This window comes from Lissotriton vulgaris, chromosome 1_1 (genome assembly GCF_964263255.1).
Source record: "Lissotriton vulgaris chromosome 1_1, aLisVul1.2, whole genome shotgun sequence".
Classification (NCBI taxonomy): domain Eukaryota; kingdom Metazoa; phylum Chordata; class Amphibia; order Caudata; family Salamandridae; genus Lissotriton; species Lissotriton vulgaris.
The window spans coordinates 306,442,299-306,457,069 of record NC_141685.1 but is presented as its reverse complement, the minus strand read 5'-3'; the positions used below and the strand labels follow the sequence as shown (position 1 = coordinate 306,457,069).

The 14,771-nt window shown below is 44.0% G+C and overlaps 1 pseudogene; it reads left to right on the top strand.

The window, feature by feature from the left end:
• Nucleotides 1–1,403: 1,403 nt before the first annotated feature.
• LOC147747088 (very-long-chain (3R)-3-hydroxyacyl-CoA dehydratase 2 pseudogene) lies at nt 1,404–2,463 on the top strand (annotated as a pseudogene).
• The last annotated feature ends 12,308 nt before the right edge of the window (nt 2,464–14,771 follow it).

Sequence of the window (14,771 nt, the reverse complement as noted above, 5' to 3'; positions counted from 1 at the left end):
GCTCGCATTACAACGCTTTCGGCAACTATATTTTAGGTAGGACAAGCCAGAAAACAGTATTCTATTGTAACATAGATTTATGTAGCTGTGTCTTACCAACAGAAGGGTTTCACAGCACTCTCAAGTTTAGAGGCCTTGACACAGAAGTCCCAAATATTGGGCAACAGACCAGCATTTGTTTTTTGTGTTCTACTGGGGGCTATGTTGTCGAAAGCTTGGTGATAGCTAACTATATGGAATATCAGAGCCGTGCAGCGCGTGTACTTATTGTTTTGTCTGTGTTCTGTTATCTACTAGAACCGTTATGTGCAAGGCAACTTCTAAATACTACTGCCCTCCTCCCCCATCGTGTTGTGCACCCAATTCCAGTTCCAGGAAGTGTGCACTATTGTGTGCCACTGTAACCTTGTTGAAACCCAACTGTATATAATATCTGAGGTGTGCAGGATGGGCGAGCAGGGTAGTGTTCAGTGGCTTGCACAGAGGTTTGTTTTGCTAGGAGGAGGAGAGTGCTGTTTGTGAGTGCTGTGCTCAGCAGGGGTCGTGCACCCTGCATTGAACCGATGTTTGTCGGTGTTACTATGCCTGCTAACAGCTCTGCATGGTGGTAACAGGGGTAATGCAGGATAAAATGTATTTCTAAATGCACCTTCTACAGTCTTACCAAAGACTTCAGACTCCTTGGGCCCGATTCACAGAATGAACTTAAGACGCAATCCTAAACTTACTACTATTTTGGTATTCACAGAATGAACTTACTACTGTTGGCATTCACAGAATGAACTTACTGCTTTTGGTATTCACAGAAGTTAGGATTTTGTCTTAAGTTTGTCTTAAGACAAACTTAAGACAGACTTAAGACAGACTTAAGACAAACTTAAGACAGACTTAAGACAAAATCCTAACTTCTGTGAATACCACAAGTAGTAACTTCATTCTGTGAATACCAAAAGTAGAAAGTGCATTCTGTGAATACCAAAATAGTAGTAAGTGTAGGATTGAGACTTAAATTCACTCTGTGAATCGGGCCCCAACAGCTTCTGCCTTACCTTGCCTTACCCTGCCCTCCCACTCCCGCCCTCTGCCCCACTCACACTTTCTCCTATGCCCTGATGGCAGCTCAGAGGTTGCTGCTTACAGGGCCTGCTGCCTTTCTGTCTGCCTGCTTAATTGCAAGCTCAGTATCAATTTTACAAAATGTAAGAAGCACCATTTCTTGAAGAAACAGTCTTGCTCTAACCTAGAAACCTACATCCGGATGAGAAATCTGCATCCTGGCTTAGGGAGGCACCTTTGCAAGAACTAGGAGAGATGTGGGCCTCACTGCCCCCAAGGCAGCCGAGCTGCGCCCAGCATCCGAGAGACACCACCCCTAGCATTGGGAAGGGACTGTCCTGGTTGGGGAAGCTGTGTGCTCTACGGACGGTCACTGGGAGGATACTGTTCGTTTTGGATCTCACTGACTAAGTAACTGGGCAAAGGTGGTATAGTATTGTACATGGCGGCCCCTACATGTGGAAGCACCAAACCCGGAAGCGATCATGGCGCTTCAAAACGAAGGAGAGGTCCTGGTTCTTTTGCTGTAGCATACTTAGTTATTTACAATGTGATCATGACGGCCGGATGGCTTGTAATTGCAGTTGGTCTAGTCCGTGCTTATCTTACCAAGGGCAGCTATCACGGCCTCTATTATGCAATAGAGAAACCTTTAAAATATTTCCAAACCGGAGCTCTACTTGAGATCTTACATTGTGCTTTTGGAATTGTACCATCATCAGTTGTCCTGACAGCCTTCCAAGTTATGTCCAGGGTATTCCTCACATGGGCAGTTACACATAGTGTAAGAGAAGTACAGAATGAAGACTCTGTGCTGCTTTTCGTTGTTGCTTGGACAGTCACTGAAATAATCAGATACTCTTTTTATACATTCAGCTTGTTAAATCACCTTCCATACATCGTAAAGTGGGCTAGGTATACACTTTTCTTTGTTTTGTACCCTATGGGAGTCACTGGTGAACTGCTCACAATATATGCTGCTTTACCATTCGTGAGACAAACAAGTCTATATTCCATAACGCTACCGAATAAGTGGAACTTCTCATTTGACTACTATACATTCCTCATCCTAGTTATGATCTCTTACATTCCACTGTTTCCACAGCTGTATTTCCACATGATTCACCAAAGGAGGAAGGTGATTAGGACTAAAGAAGAACACACAAAATCTGAATAATTTGCAGGCACTTTGTTATTCGTCATTTTTCTCAGAACGGAATGCTGCAGAATTCTTCAGTGCACAATATATTACCTTGAGTAGTTCTAGAAGAGGTAAAACAAAAAGGGCTGCAAGATTGAGCTTGAATTGAGACTAACAAATGTGATCTAACGTTTTGTCTGAACACACCCTATCATGGTACCATTACCAGCATGCACTTCTATGAGGACAAAGACTACAGTGTTAAAAGGACCTTTGCCTTTGTAGTAAGCTAAATGACTTGTATTAACTAATGGGTGTATATGGTTATGCTGTACTCACTAAAATTGGTGCTTAGCTTGAGAGTGTGTGCAGTTAACCATTGCTGTTGCAAAACAGTTTTTGCTGCATGCAAAAAAAAACTATGGTACTGCGAAGGCAGCATTATTTCTTAGTCTGAATCACTCTGCCAGAACGAAGTGTGAAAACAATTGCATAATGTTTCAGGTACTTTATATTGAAGTTATTATACACCGTCTGAGCGATTGTGAAATCAGAAATGTTCTACTTTTAATTTTGAAAATTGAGTTTCATATATTTTTCATGCACTTGAATTTCTTGAAAGCTATGCCAGTTGCTAATGTTTTACATATTTTTTTTTAATTGATTACATTTTCTGATCGTAATGGCAACATAATTTGCGAAAATACTGAACATATATAAATGTATTAAATTGGTTTTCCGACCTGTTGAAAAAAAAAAAAAAAAAAAAAAAGGGAAGGGACTGTCCTGGTACATCCCGCCGTCCAAGGTCGAGATCCTGTTATTGTCTCTCTTGTTGCACCTGTTTTCTATTATGTTCTATTTGATTGCATTTGGAGTTTCAATTTATGCCCCAGAATCTCGATTCAGCTTTCAAGTTTCCTGTATTCGCACGTGTTTTGGATTTCTCTTTGTGTTTTTCAGGTTAAAGAAGGAAGAAGCACATGACATTTGGGCAAAAATACTCCAGCTGAGAAATGATTGTTTTATTTTTGGAAAATGATAGTCTGCTTGGCAAACGAAGTGCTCTGCTCAGCGGGGAAGAAAAAGAGGTGAAACTGCATCTGGTGCTCAGTAAAGTTATTGGGCTTAAATCATTTCCTCAAAACAATTCACACCAATTTATAAACACTTATACCATGTTAGCAGCCCTGACTAACTTGCTGTTTGGCGGGAGTGTTCTGATTTCACAATGCATATAAAAATAAACATTTAATCATAATATCGAATACATCTCTAATATGATTTCAATAAAAAAACTATTTATGAGTTCCAGTCTTTCTTATGCGTCTCCATGTCTCTCAGCACTGTCAGCTTTTTCCACTCTGCTTCCAGGCAGATCCTCTGTCCCAGCCAATCACAACATGGACATTTGTCAACGTTAGAATTCCTCCAACAAAGTTCTGTGAGGTTTGCAGAATTTACACTGGTTCACTGGGAGACTGAATCTTCCTCCAAACGTTTTCTGCTAAGATTTTGGTCACAGATTTTTCCTGCAAAATCTACACAAGTTTTTGTGGCAGCATCTTCATACAAAAGTAGTTGTTGCAAGTTCTTATCTCCAGCAAAATCTACTTTTTGCAAGGTTTTTACCAGCGTTTCTTCAGCTTCATTCTTGTGATCCAGAACCAATGGAAAGACTGTAACAAGCATTTACAGAGCCAATAGTCATTTGCAATGCAATAGATCTCGCATTTGAGAGAGGTTAAGCTATTGGCATTGAAAATGGCAATGCCCTTTATGTATCTGTTATGGTAATTAACCCAAACAAAAAGGCATTGTCATTTACAATATCAATAGCAAGACTTACTTCATTTCAAAGAAGCGGCCGCTATTGTCCCGGGCTGCTTGGAAAGTGAAAGCACACAAGGCATGGCATGCTGAATGTTGCAGGAAAGCATGTTGTGTCCTGCAGTAGGAGAAACTCAAAGAAAATAGTGCTTACAGACTAAATACGACATACCGTGTAACTGAAGTAAAAAGTCCAGTCCTCATGAAGACAAGGTGGTACTAAGGAGGGACTAAGGAGCCTATTAACAAATCAAAAGCCAGCATTTACAAAGGACAATGATGCAAGCCAATGAAAAATATGGGGGAAGAGTGGGTGGAGCTTCAAGTCGATACTCAAATACAGCAGGTCTTGCAGAGCAGCACATGCACTGCCCGGACTCGACCCAAAAGAATGGTACCTCGAATCATACTACAAGACAGAAATGTGCTAAAACGGCCATGTTGTCATTTTGAGGGCACAAATTGTAGCCTGATGGCAGCAGCATTTGGATCAGTGGTAAGCTGGCACCTAGTGAATCCAAAAAACCTAAACAGCTTTGAAAACGAATCACAGATGGGAATTCAGGGAGCTACTGCTTCAAGTGGTGGGTGCACAACACGATGAAGGGAGGTGGGGGGGGGGGGCAGTAGAATTAGGAAGTTGTCTTGCACATAACGGATGGGGACTGCAAAGCTTCTGGAACCAAGGAACTGTATTCAAATACTAAACAATCCAAGATAAAGCCGAATGCAGATGTGGTGTTTAACAAGGTATTGTATTATGGAAAAAAAATCCTTTTAGATGGTGATAAAAGTGATATGGTAGTGACAGCTGAGGTTTATCTTCGAGTTGTCAGGAACTGAAAATGAAGAGCTTGTTACAAGCAGTAACATGCTAGCTTTGAGTATATGGTCTATTAACCTGTAGTAAAAAAAAATGGCTCGTCTACTTAAAGAGATGCTTGCCAAAGACATTCAAATTTTGGATTACATTCCGCCATTTTAGGAATAGGGTACAACTACTGCATTCCAGTACTTCACTTCAATAGACATTTCTGGCACAGTTGATACCACATATGAGACAGGACCTTGTATGTGAGCTCTTCTAAGATGCTTTCAGAAGCAATCTATCTAAAGTTTGTATTTAGCACTTCAGTCTCGAGTGATCCATCAGTAATAATTGATTGTGTATCTTTTGCCCTGCCTTACATTTGGATACATTCTCAATTAACCAAGGCTAATTTTGTCAGCAGTCTGATCCGTTTCTGACAATTTCAGAGCAGGTGAATAATCTATGTGTGTTAATGTAAAGAAGATATCAGAAGTTTCATGCAGCCAAGAGAAACACACCCAATTATATTCACTCTATTGTGGTTGAATTGTCAGACACATCTTATTGCTAACTGGCAAGTGTGAATGTGTTCCAAGGAGATGAGAAACACGGCTGTTTCCTTCCCCCACTGTTTCTTTTATGTATGTCAATTGATAACCTTCAAAAGCTTCTATCGCAGTGGTTGTGTCTCCACCAAAACCGAAGCAAGGGTACTCCATGGTAATCCGCTACGTGGATGTCCTGAGATAGTTAGCTACCACTAAGACAGACCTTCAGAACTCCAAATGGCGTGGGGATTCAGAACGTTCGAGCATCAAAGCAAACATGGAAAGACCAAAGTGGAGACTTTTGGAATTTTAAAATGATATTTATCTGGAGGTTGGGAAACTGCAGCTTGAAATTAGAGAAGTTAACATATTATGGCATTACTTTCAACACGTGATAACCATGGAAAGTCCATCGCTACCAAAAAAGAAAGTGAATCTAATCTTTTAATGGTTTCATTCAGTAGAGGCATACCTGGCAACAAGTGCACTTATCCAATTTGACCCCTTTAATATTAACACTCTATTTCAGTTTAAAATGTAGCCTGCCTTTTTTTTGCCAGGGAATATTATGAAAGCTTTATAAGGTAAACTTGCTTTATTCTTGGACAGCTACCTTCTTGATTGATAGACAGTCATGTTATAGATTTCTAACATACACATTTTTGACAACCAATCAGGTTGTAGTTAGCATAACATGGCTGTATTTCTAAACATGTGCGGGTAGATGAACTTGTACCCAAGTGGGGGCATATCTACAAGCAGGCTAGTGAAAAGACACCAGGCTATAGAGAATTGGAGCCCTGGGACGTCTGTTGAAGAGAAATAGGGCAGTGCTTTGAAATGTGTCAGAGTCTACCTTGAAAATAGTAGAAGTTGTAAACTTGAGATAAGAGCTATGGTTGATGGCTATAGAGGCAGACTGCTTCAGGTTGGGATAAATTGTAATTAGGTCTGGCGTCAGCGCACATGCGCTATCTGAAAGACCAGCTGTAGTCAGTATACAGCGTACAATCCTGCCTGCTGCTTACCATATGCTTACTCCTGTTTCAGTCTTTCTTGCTGGCTTCTTATTGGTAGGTGTTCCTGATACATCACTTCCAGAGTATAGCAAGGAGCACCAACCAACTACAGTTTTGTTAGGCTGGAGGTTTTGATTTGTTCTGTTTAGGAACTTCTTTTTTTATTTTGTATTGTGCCACCATGACGCCTAGCAGGGCTCCCGGTTTTGTTTTGTTTTTTGTTTTTGTTTGTTATTACCATGGCAGTGCATCATCATGCACATAACTTAAATATGCACTGGTGGCACAATTTATATTTTAGCATGGCACCCGACCCGCTTATTTTATCTTAATTGTTTCCTGTTGCCTACTTTAATTGTTTCCGGCCTCAACTCCGTATGCCTCGTGACTGAGACCTCAACATTTGTTTAAAACAGTGTCCCGTAGATGACTCAGCAGTGGATCTAGCAGTTCCAGCAAATGCGAGCCCTATTGCATTGCAAATGCCTATTTCTTCAGCTGTGGCGGCACTAGCGCCTGGATATCGGACATGCTCAAAAACAATTCCTGGAAACCATGGGGCAGATTTATGATAACTGGCGCATCCCCAGGGATGCGCCAGTTATTTTGCGCCGCTGCTCCGCCACCCATGGTGCGCCGCATTTACATTGCGGTGCACCATGGGGCAAAAACGGCACAGATGCGTGACGCATTGCTGGAGTTGCGTCGCAAGCGCGACGCAGCTCCAGCAAGGCTCGGGGGTGCCCCATCTTTACAATGCTGTGTCAAGCCTTACGCCTGCTTCAAGCAGGCACAGGGTTTTGACGCAGCATTGTCCTGAAAGTGACTGAGTGAAATCTTGTAGATTTCACTCAGCCACTTTTGCGAGGCGCACCTGCCCCGGAACGCCCACCCTGCGCCGGAACGCCCACAAGTGGGGCAGGGCTTTACAACGTGACGCATCTGCCTAGATGCGTCACGTTGTAAATGGGTCGTGGGGATGCGCAACGTTTACGCTGCAGTTGCGTGACGCAAACGTGGCGCATTCCCAACATAAATCTGCCCCCATGTTTTTTGAGAAGCGCCTGGCACCATGCCAGGCTGCAATGTGCCCTGCATACTGTATCTTCCGTTAAGGGGCCTCTGAGCAGCTGCAGTCCAACTGTATGGAGGCTAAAACATGTCAATTTCAATCAATCAATCAATAATAATTTTTATTTGATTCAGACCTTAACTGAGGTCAACAAACGCAATTACATAAAAAAGAGGATGTTAGACTATATTTTTAAAAGCGATTTTAGAAAACTCTTTATAAGAAAAAACAGGTAAAAATAGTTTGTGGTCTGCACGAACAACATACAATAGTTAAAACTATTAGATGTGTGCACCTTTTTTAAAAAATTGCTTTAAGGAACTCTTTAACAACTTAAACAAGTTATAGCAAACAAATTCATTGGGGAGAGATTTACACACCGGGATTCGATCTTGAGCTAAAATAGCATTGTGCCTTAAACAGTTTGGCTTTATGAATCAACGCCTAGCCTCTACCAATATCGGAATAGGACACATTTGTAATACGTGATATAGATCTTGTGATTAGCCGTTGCACAAGTCAAATTTGCCTAAAGAATTATTTGAGGTGTCCCATCTGGCAGAATAGGCTTTTAAAGGGAGAATACCTAATGATAGAAGAAGGATACAACGCCTTACACTGTGCTCTAACTGGAACTGTAGATAGAGTTCGGGGTTTTATATACTATGTTTTCTGAAAAAAAGTTTTGTAATGCTTCAATTGGATGCAGTATTCTTTATCCATTTCACAGCTTATTCTCTGCGATATATGTTTTAAAAAGAGCTTCAGATGCGCTGGAGACCAGGTCTGCAGAAGTGCAACAGTGCATTGTGACACCTCAAGGGCTTTTACAAGGTTCCTATTGAAGGTGTACCAAGAAACTTCATCTCCAAAAAGTCTCCAAATTTAATATATATCTTAATGAGCCAGGAACTGCATATTGGAGACGACTTGAGAAAATGTGCTCGTTAGAGAGAGCTCAAGGCGTAAGGCTTGTACACAGACTGATTGGGATACTTTTGACAGATACCGAAGGATGATCCCTTTCCTTTTCTTTCATCGAGTGCCATGTTTTAATTTGTGTATATGCCGTGGCGTAAAGTAGAATAGGTGGGATTTTCATGCTGAAAACTCCCAACAAGGATTTAAAATGTCTATTGCCTGTTGAGCAACAAAATCACTGTAGTACCCAAATGTGGGAGTCTGCCTTTCGCCCTAGATGTTGGAGATGGAAAGCGTCTTGTAAATTATGCTAAAAGATACTGCCCAAGTAAACATATTCTTTCACTATCTCAATTGGGTTACCTTCCAATAACCATGTGAAAGATAAAGATTTACTTCTTCCACTAAAAGGTAAGATTTTGGTTTTAGATATGTTATGGACCAAGAAATGTTCTTTTGTATATTGGTTTAGTTCACTTAGATTTCTTTGCAAGCCAATTGGAGTACGATCGAATGCTGCAAAATCATCAGTGTACATTAACCCCTTCGATGCTCATGACGGAACGGTTCCGTCATGAGCATCGGTTGAGCTGTGCTCATGACGGAACCGTTCTGTCATGACCACACCCATTAACATTGGGGCCCAGCACAGGAGGTAAATCTGGGCAGCAGCCAAGGTGTTGAGCAATGGATATTGTGCTGTGCTAATTTTGGTGAGGAGTTCATAATTTGAGAAAAGCACCCCAGTAGATCACTTATGTAAATGGAAAATAATATGGCTGCTAGTAGGCATCCTTGTTTCAAGCCATTCACTGTAGAGATTGGATTGGTTAAGCCCTTTTCTCCTCCCCATTTGAACTCTACACCCTGTTGCCGTGTGCAGGTGTCCTGCCACCACTAAGAAACCACCCATTACTGAAGGAGCGAAGAATAATCCCACTCCTCTTCCTCAGTAGCCGTCGCCACCACCTATCAGTTATACCGGCGATGGCAGACAAGAACCACGGAAGAAGGTGGGGAGAAAATACAAGGAAACCAGGAATCTTGGACCAGCACGTGTGGTGAGGTATCCCCTTACTCTGTGTAGACGGGATTCCAAGGCAACCTACAAAAGTCAACAGAATGTAGGTTAACACTACAAATTCACACTCATAGGATTAGGCATAGCACTTGGGCAACAGTAGAAATCTCTTACCCTTTACACAGGTTCCAACTGCTCAATATGAAGCTGTAGGTACTGTCCCAAACCGGTGTCCTCAGCACACTCACTTGAGCCAAACTGTACAGAAATCCAGGGAAATGGAATTACGATTCTGATGTCCATATAAGAAAACAAAAGTCCCTTCAAAGACAACACTTTCTTCAGATCCGAAAAATAGAAGAACGGGGGGAAAATCCAAAAACACGGCAAAAAAAAACCTCTACTAACTAAAGAGGGAAGGACACATTAGTACCCAACCTCTAAATGGGTGCAATCATAGTAGGAACAAAATGTCTACAAATTCCTAGATCTCATTGGACTCTAGGAGATCTCCGGGCCAATGAGAGTGCAGAAAACACAGGGAAACACGGAGAAATGAACAGAAAACGCAGCGCGTTTTGAGGTACGCTACACATATGATCCCATACTCGTAGCGGTATACAAAAACAAAATATATCCAAAAAGAAGGGAACGGGCAAAAAACTACCTCAGTTCTTCCTCAACCTCAGAAGAATAAGAACGGAACGTCCCGCTAAATCGAGGAATCCAGCGTGGTCTTCTCAGTCCAGGTTACCAGAATTCAGCGCTCCGGATCCACAAAACAGGAAGTCAGGCAAATCAGAACAACAGAAATAATTACTGTAAAAAGATCAGTGGAAATGCCTAAACACTCTAGCTTTTTCCATAATGTCGGTCTTTCCACGCTATCAAAAGCGGTCAAAAAATCAATAAAAGCACAGTATAGTGTTTGTGAATTTAACATAACATATTTATCAAGGACAGTGTGAAGAACAGCAATGTTATCCGACGTTGAGTGTTTTGGACGGAAGCCGGCCTGTGTCATAGGAATCACATTATTTGAGAAAGCCCAAAACACATGCTGCAAAGGTCTTTCCGGTGGCATCAAGTAGGGCTATTTGTCTATAGTTGGATGGGTTCGATCTTGAGCCTTTTTTTAGGTCTCGACTAGCGTAGACTGCGCACATGCGCCGTCTCGCTGGCGAGAATTAATGGCTCTGAGTAGCGAGATTATACCCCCTCTTCTTCTCCATTGGCTGGCCTCCTAAACGGCGGCCAGCCATTGGAGAAGAGGTCTTAGTGACGTCATTCTCTCGCTCTAAACCCTGTCTTTTTCGGATTGGGGGCGTGTTTTTTTCGTTTCTTTCTCTCCTCTCTCCATTGGCTGGAATATAAACAACAAGTCAAAAACACACCCGTTGTTTACATTCCAGGCAATGGAGAAGAGGAGAGAAAGAAAAACAAGTCCCCCAATCGCAAAAGGAGGGGGCTTACAGACATGGCAAGCGCTTGTTTCTCTTTTTTGCTTGTAGCTACATTTCGTGGTCTGTTGATGTCGGCTGCAGGCGGCGCAGTGAGTATGAGCATGGCGGGAAGAGGGGTTTGTAAGTATATCCGTCTTGCAGCATTGGGCGCTTGCATGTTAGTTCTGCTTGAATGTGCGGACATGGGCGGCCGGTGGGGCGGTGAGTATTCCCGTTGTGCACTTAGCAGCATGTCTTAGGCCCCTTGTTTAACTTGAGAAATAGAAAATGTTTTTTTCAGAGATGAGTTTTTAATTTGGGGGAGGGGCGGACATAAAAAGACTTACTGCAAGTTACAGAGAAAAGCGTTCTTTTGATTGCTAGAAAAGCAGGAGCCGCCTGTAGCGCTTTAAAAAACTGAAATGTAGTATTTGCAGCAGTTTCCCTTTCGAAAACGTTTCTGCTAAAAGCACCGTGCTCGAACAGTTAGAAATACAGTGTGTTCCGAATACACATTGTAGCGCGGCTGCCGGGTAATATTTAAGCATATACTGTTGCATGTACTTTAGGTTTTCCCCCAGACTATGGGACTCATTAAAGTGCATCAAAGACGCCTTTAAAGGACGCTCATGTTGGATAAACGCACACATATTATATTTATGCAAATGCAGGGCCTCACTAAGACGTGGAATCAGCACGTGTGGAGAGAGCCAATATTGTTTAAACACTGCGGATAGACACGTATTAAACCCATTACGGCTATTCCCCTTGCTGCTGTGCGGCTGCTCATTCCGGGCTGTTCCAACAAACCGGACTTGTGATTATCACAGCGTGTTCCTTTTTTTAATAAAACTCGACGTTGAGATTTGTAAAGTGCTCGTATCTTGACGTGTTCAGTGCTTGCATGTTCATAACATGGCCTGTGACCCGAGAGTCCCACCCCACACGGTCATGTGATGGAAGGGGCTGCGTGATCAGATTTAAGACCAATGTGGCCAAGCACATCATGTATTGTGACCAGGGGAGTCTGCCCTAAATATTGTGTCAAGCGGGGCCCGCATGCTGTACGTGGCATACCTTGTATGGTGACCTGCTGAGGCCCGCACTGTGTATTAGGATTGGTGGGCACCTCATACATCGTGTAGTGACCATAGAGGCCAGCACACTGAGTTTTGCAGTTGGAATGGCCAGCATCTGCTTGTTAGGGTCTCTCCAGAGACTGGCAGGACCCGCCCACAGTCTGGCAGGGACTTGTTTACCGAGGGGCCCTGTACACCATGTTTTATGACTACTGTGCCCCGCGCACTTTGTATTGTGACCGGAATGGTCTGCTCTTTTATGATCAGCCGGGGCCCCAAACACCGATTATTGTAACCATTGGGGCCCCACATTCTGTGTTTGAAGACCAGAGGGGCCCACACGCAGAGGCTAGCATCTGCATGTCTAGGGTCTGTGCAATGGCTGAATGAGGTGACTGGTGAGCCCCACACATAGGTTTGCCGGGCCCCGCACACCAAGTACTGTGACCTCTGTAGTCCTGTACACCGTGTATTGTGACCATAGGTACCCACACAGTATGTCAGGCTGGACCTAGCTACTGGAGACACCATTCAATATACCTGGTTGGATATGACCAGCTTAGGGCCACTCCTTCTGTGTGGCTGGACCTGGCTACCTCAGGGGTCTGCACACTGTGTCACTGTACCTGGTGACCCGAGGGCCGCTCATACGGTGTCTGGCTGGACGTGGTCAGCTGAGGGTCCCACACGCTTGCCTTGTGCCCATGTGTTTAGATCATCTGAAATGACTGGGGCGGTCACCAAACGGGACTCAGACTTTTTTGCATGTCTGGACGTTGTGGCAAACGTTCCACACAGTGTTTTTTGACAGCCCACACACTGTGTTTGTGTTAACCTGGTGATTAAAATCTCGCAGTGTCATTTGACCCGAGGGGCACCCACTCGTTATCTGTCTGGACGAGGTGACCACAGGGACCCCACATCCTATGTCTGGATTTGGTGACTTCGGAGGGCCACTCTGTGTCTTGTGACCGGAGGGGCCACCCGCTGTGTCGGTGAGCCCCCCGTGTCCTGTGACTCTGAGGTGCCCTATGCATGTGACTGGTTGCAGAGACCAGTGTGTCTGTCTGGGCACGGTGACCCGCACACTGTGTATTGCATGTTTATACTAAGCCCGGGGAAGGAAGCCATCACTAGATGGGCCCCACACATGCTGCAATTCATGCTTAGGGTCTGACTAATTTCCGGATGTGATGACCGAGACTTCCGCCTAGAATCCCCACCTGAAAGTGGTGGCCTGTCTTTACTCTTCATAAAAATCTCGCATTCTCCGGTCACTGGCTGGGTGGGTACCCGAGGGCCTCTATCACTCACTTCGCATGGCACCTATCTGCATCACCTTTGTTTAGAGGCGGCCCTGTACATGCGCTCTTGAAACGTGTAGTTCCCGGCGCCCTCGTTACCCGTAATTTTCTTCTATTGTGCACGGTACTCCGCTTTCAAAGTCCGGTAGATCTCCGTTCACCCATTGGCTGTCGGCTTCCTGTAGCTGCTCACATCTGGAACGTGCAAGGCAGCAGCGATGGATTTCGCGGGCTACGCACACTTGTAGCTTCAGCTCATTTCTCTGCCGTATTTTTATGTCCTGTCCAGCAAACAACCTGCTTTTCAAGCGCCTCTCCTTTTCACTACCTTTCTTGCGTCCTCTTTGTTTGCTGTTTTTGCCTCTGATCCATTTTCTTCCCTTTCTTTTCATGTCGTTCTCTATACTTTTGTTCAATTTTTTGGGTGTTGTTTCTTCCCGTTTAGTTTACAGCTTTCTCTCTTCACTTTCTTTATTATAAGTTAATTACTTTCTTTTCAGGTCCCCCCCCCCCCAGTTTCTTTGGGTCCTTTACCTGTTTCCTTTCCTTTTTTTGTGCAAAAATCTGGCTTCATTCTCTCTGCCTCCTTCCTCCTTTCTTAATTGTGTTTATTTCTTTATGCCTTGCCAACACTCTCTCAATAGCTTTTTTCTCTCATCCCACTCCGCTCCTTTTTATTTGTGATGTTCTCTCTTCCATTTTCATAACTTGATTCCCTTTTTTCCCTGTTTCAAGTGCCTTTTCTTACTTTCTGTAATCTTCCTTTCCCCTTTGTTTTTATTAGCTCCGTTCTCGTTGCCTCATATTCCATTCTCTTTCTTTAATTTCTTTTACCTCATTCTCCCTCTTTATTTTCTTTTCACATGCCAATTCCACCTTTTCTTTTTGCCAAATTTTCCCTTCTCTCCTTACTTTCTTTCACTCTTCCTCCTTTTCCTTACCTTTTTGTTTTCTTTCTCTTATTGTGGGTCTCTGTGTGTGTGTGTGTGTGGCTCTGTGTGTATGTGTGGGGTGGCTCTGTGCGTGTGTGTGTGTGGGGGGCTCTGTGTGTGGGGGGGCTCTGTGTGTGGGGGGGCTATGTGTGTGTGGGGGGCTCAGTGTGTGTGGGGGGCTCTGTGTGTGTGGGGGGGGTCTGTGTGTGTGGGGCTCTGTGTGGGGGGGCTCTGTGTGTGTGTGTGTGTGTGTTTGTTTGGGGCTTTGTGTGTGAGTGTGGGGCTCTGTGTGTGTGTGTGGGGCTCTGTGTGTGTGGGGGGCTCTGTGTGTGTGGGGGGCTCTGTGTGTGTGGGGCTCTGTGTGTGTGGGGCTCTGTGTGAGTGGGGGGCTCTGTGTGTGGGGGGGCTGTGTGTGTATGAGGCTGTGTGTGTGGGGGGGCTCTGTGTGGGAGGCTCTGTGTGTGTGTGTGTGGGGGGCTCTGTGTGTGTGGGGGGGCTCTGTATGTGTATGTGTGGCTCTGTGTGTGTGTGTGGCTCTGTGTGTGTGTGTGTGTGTGTGATTCTGTGTGTGTGTGTTTGACTCTCTATGTGTGTG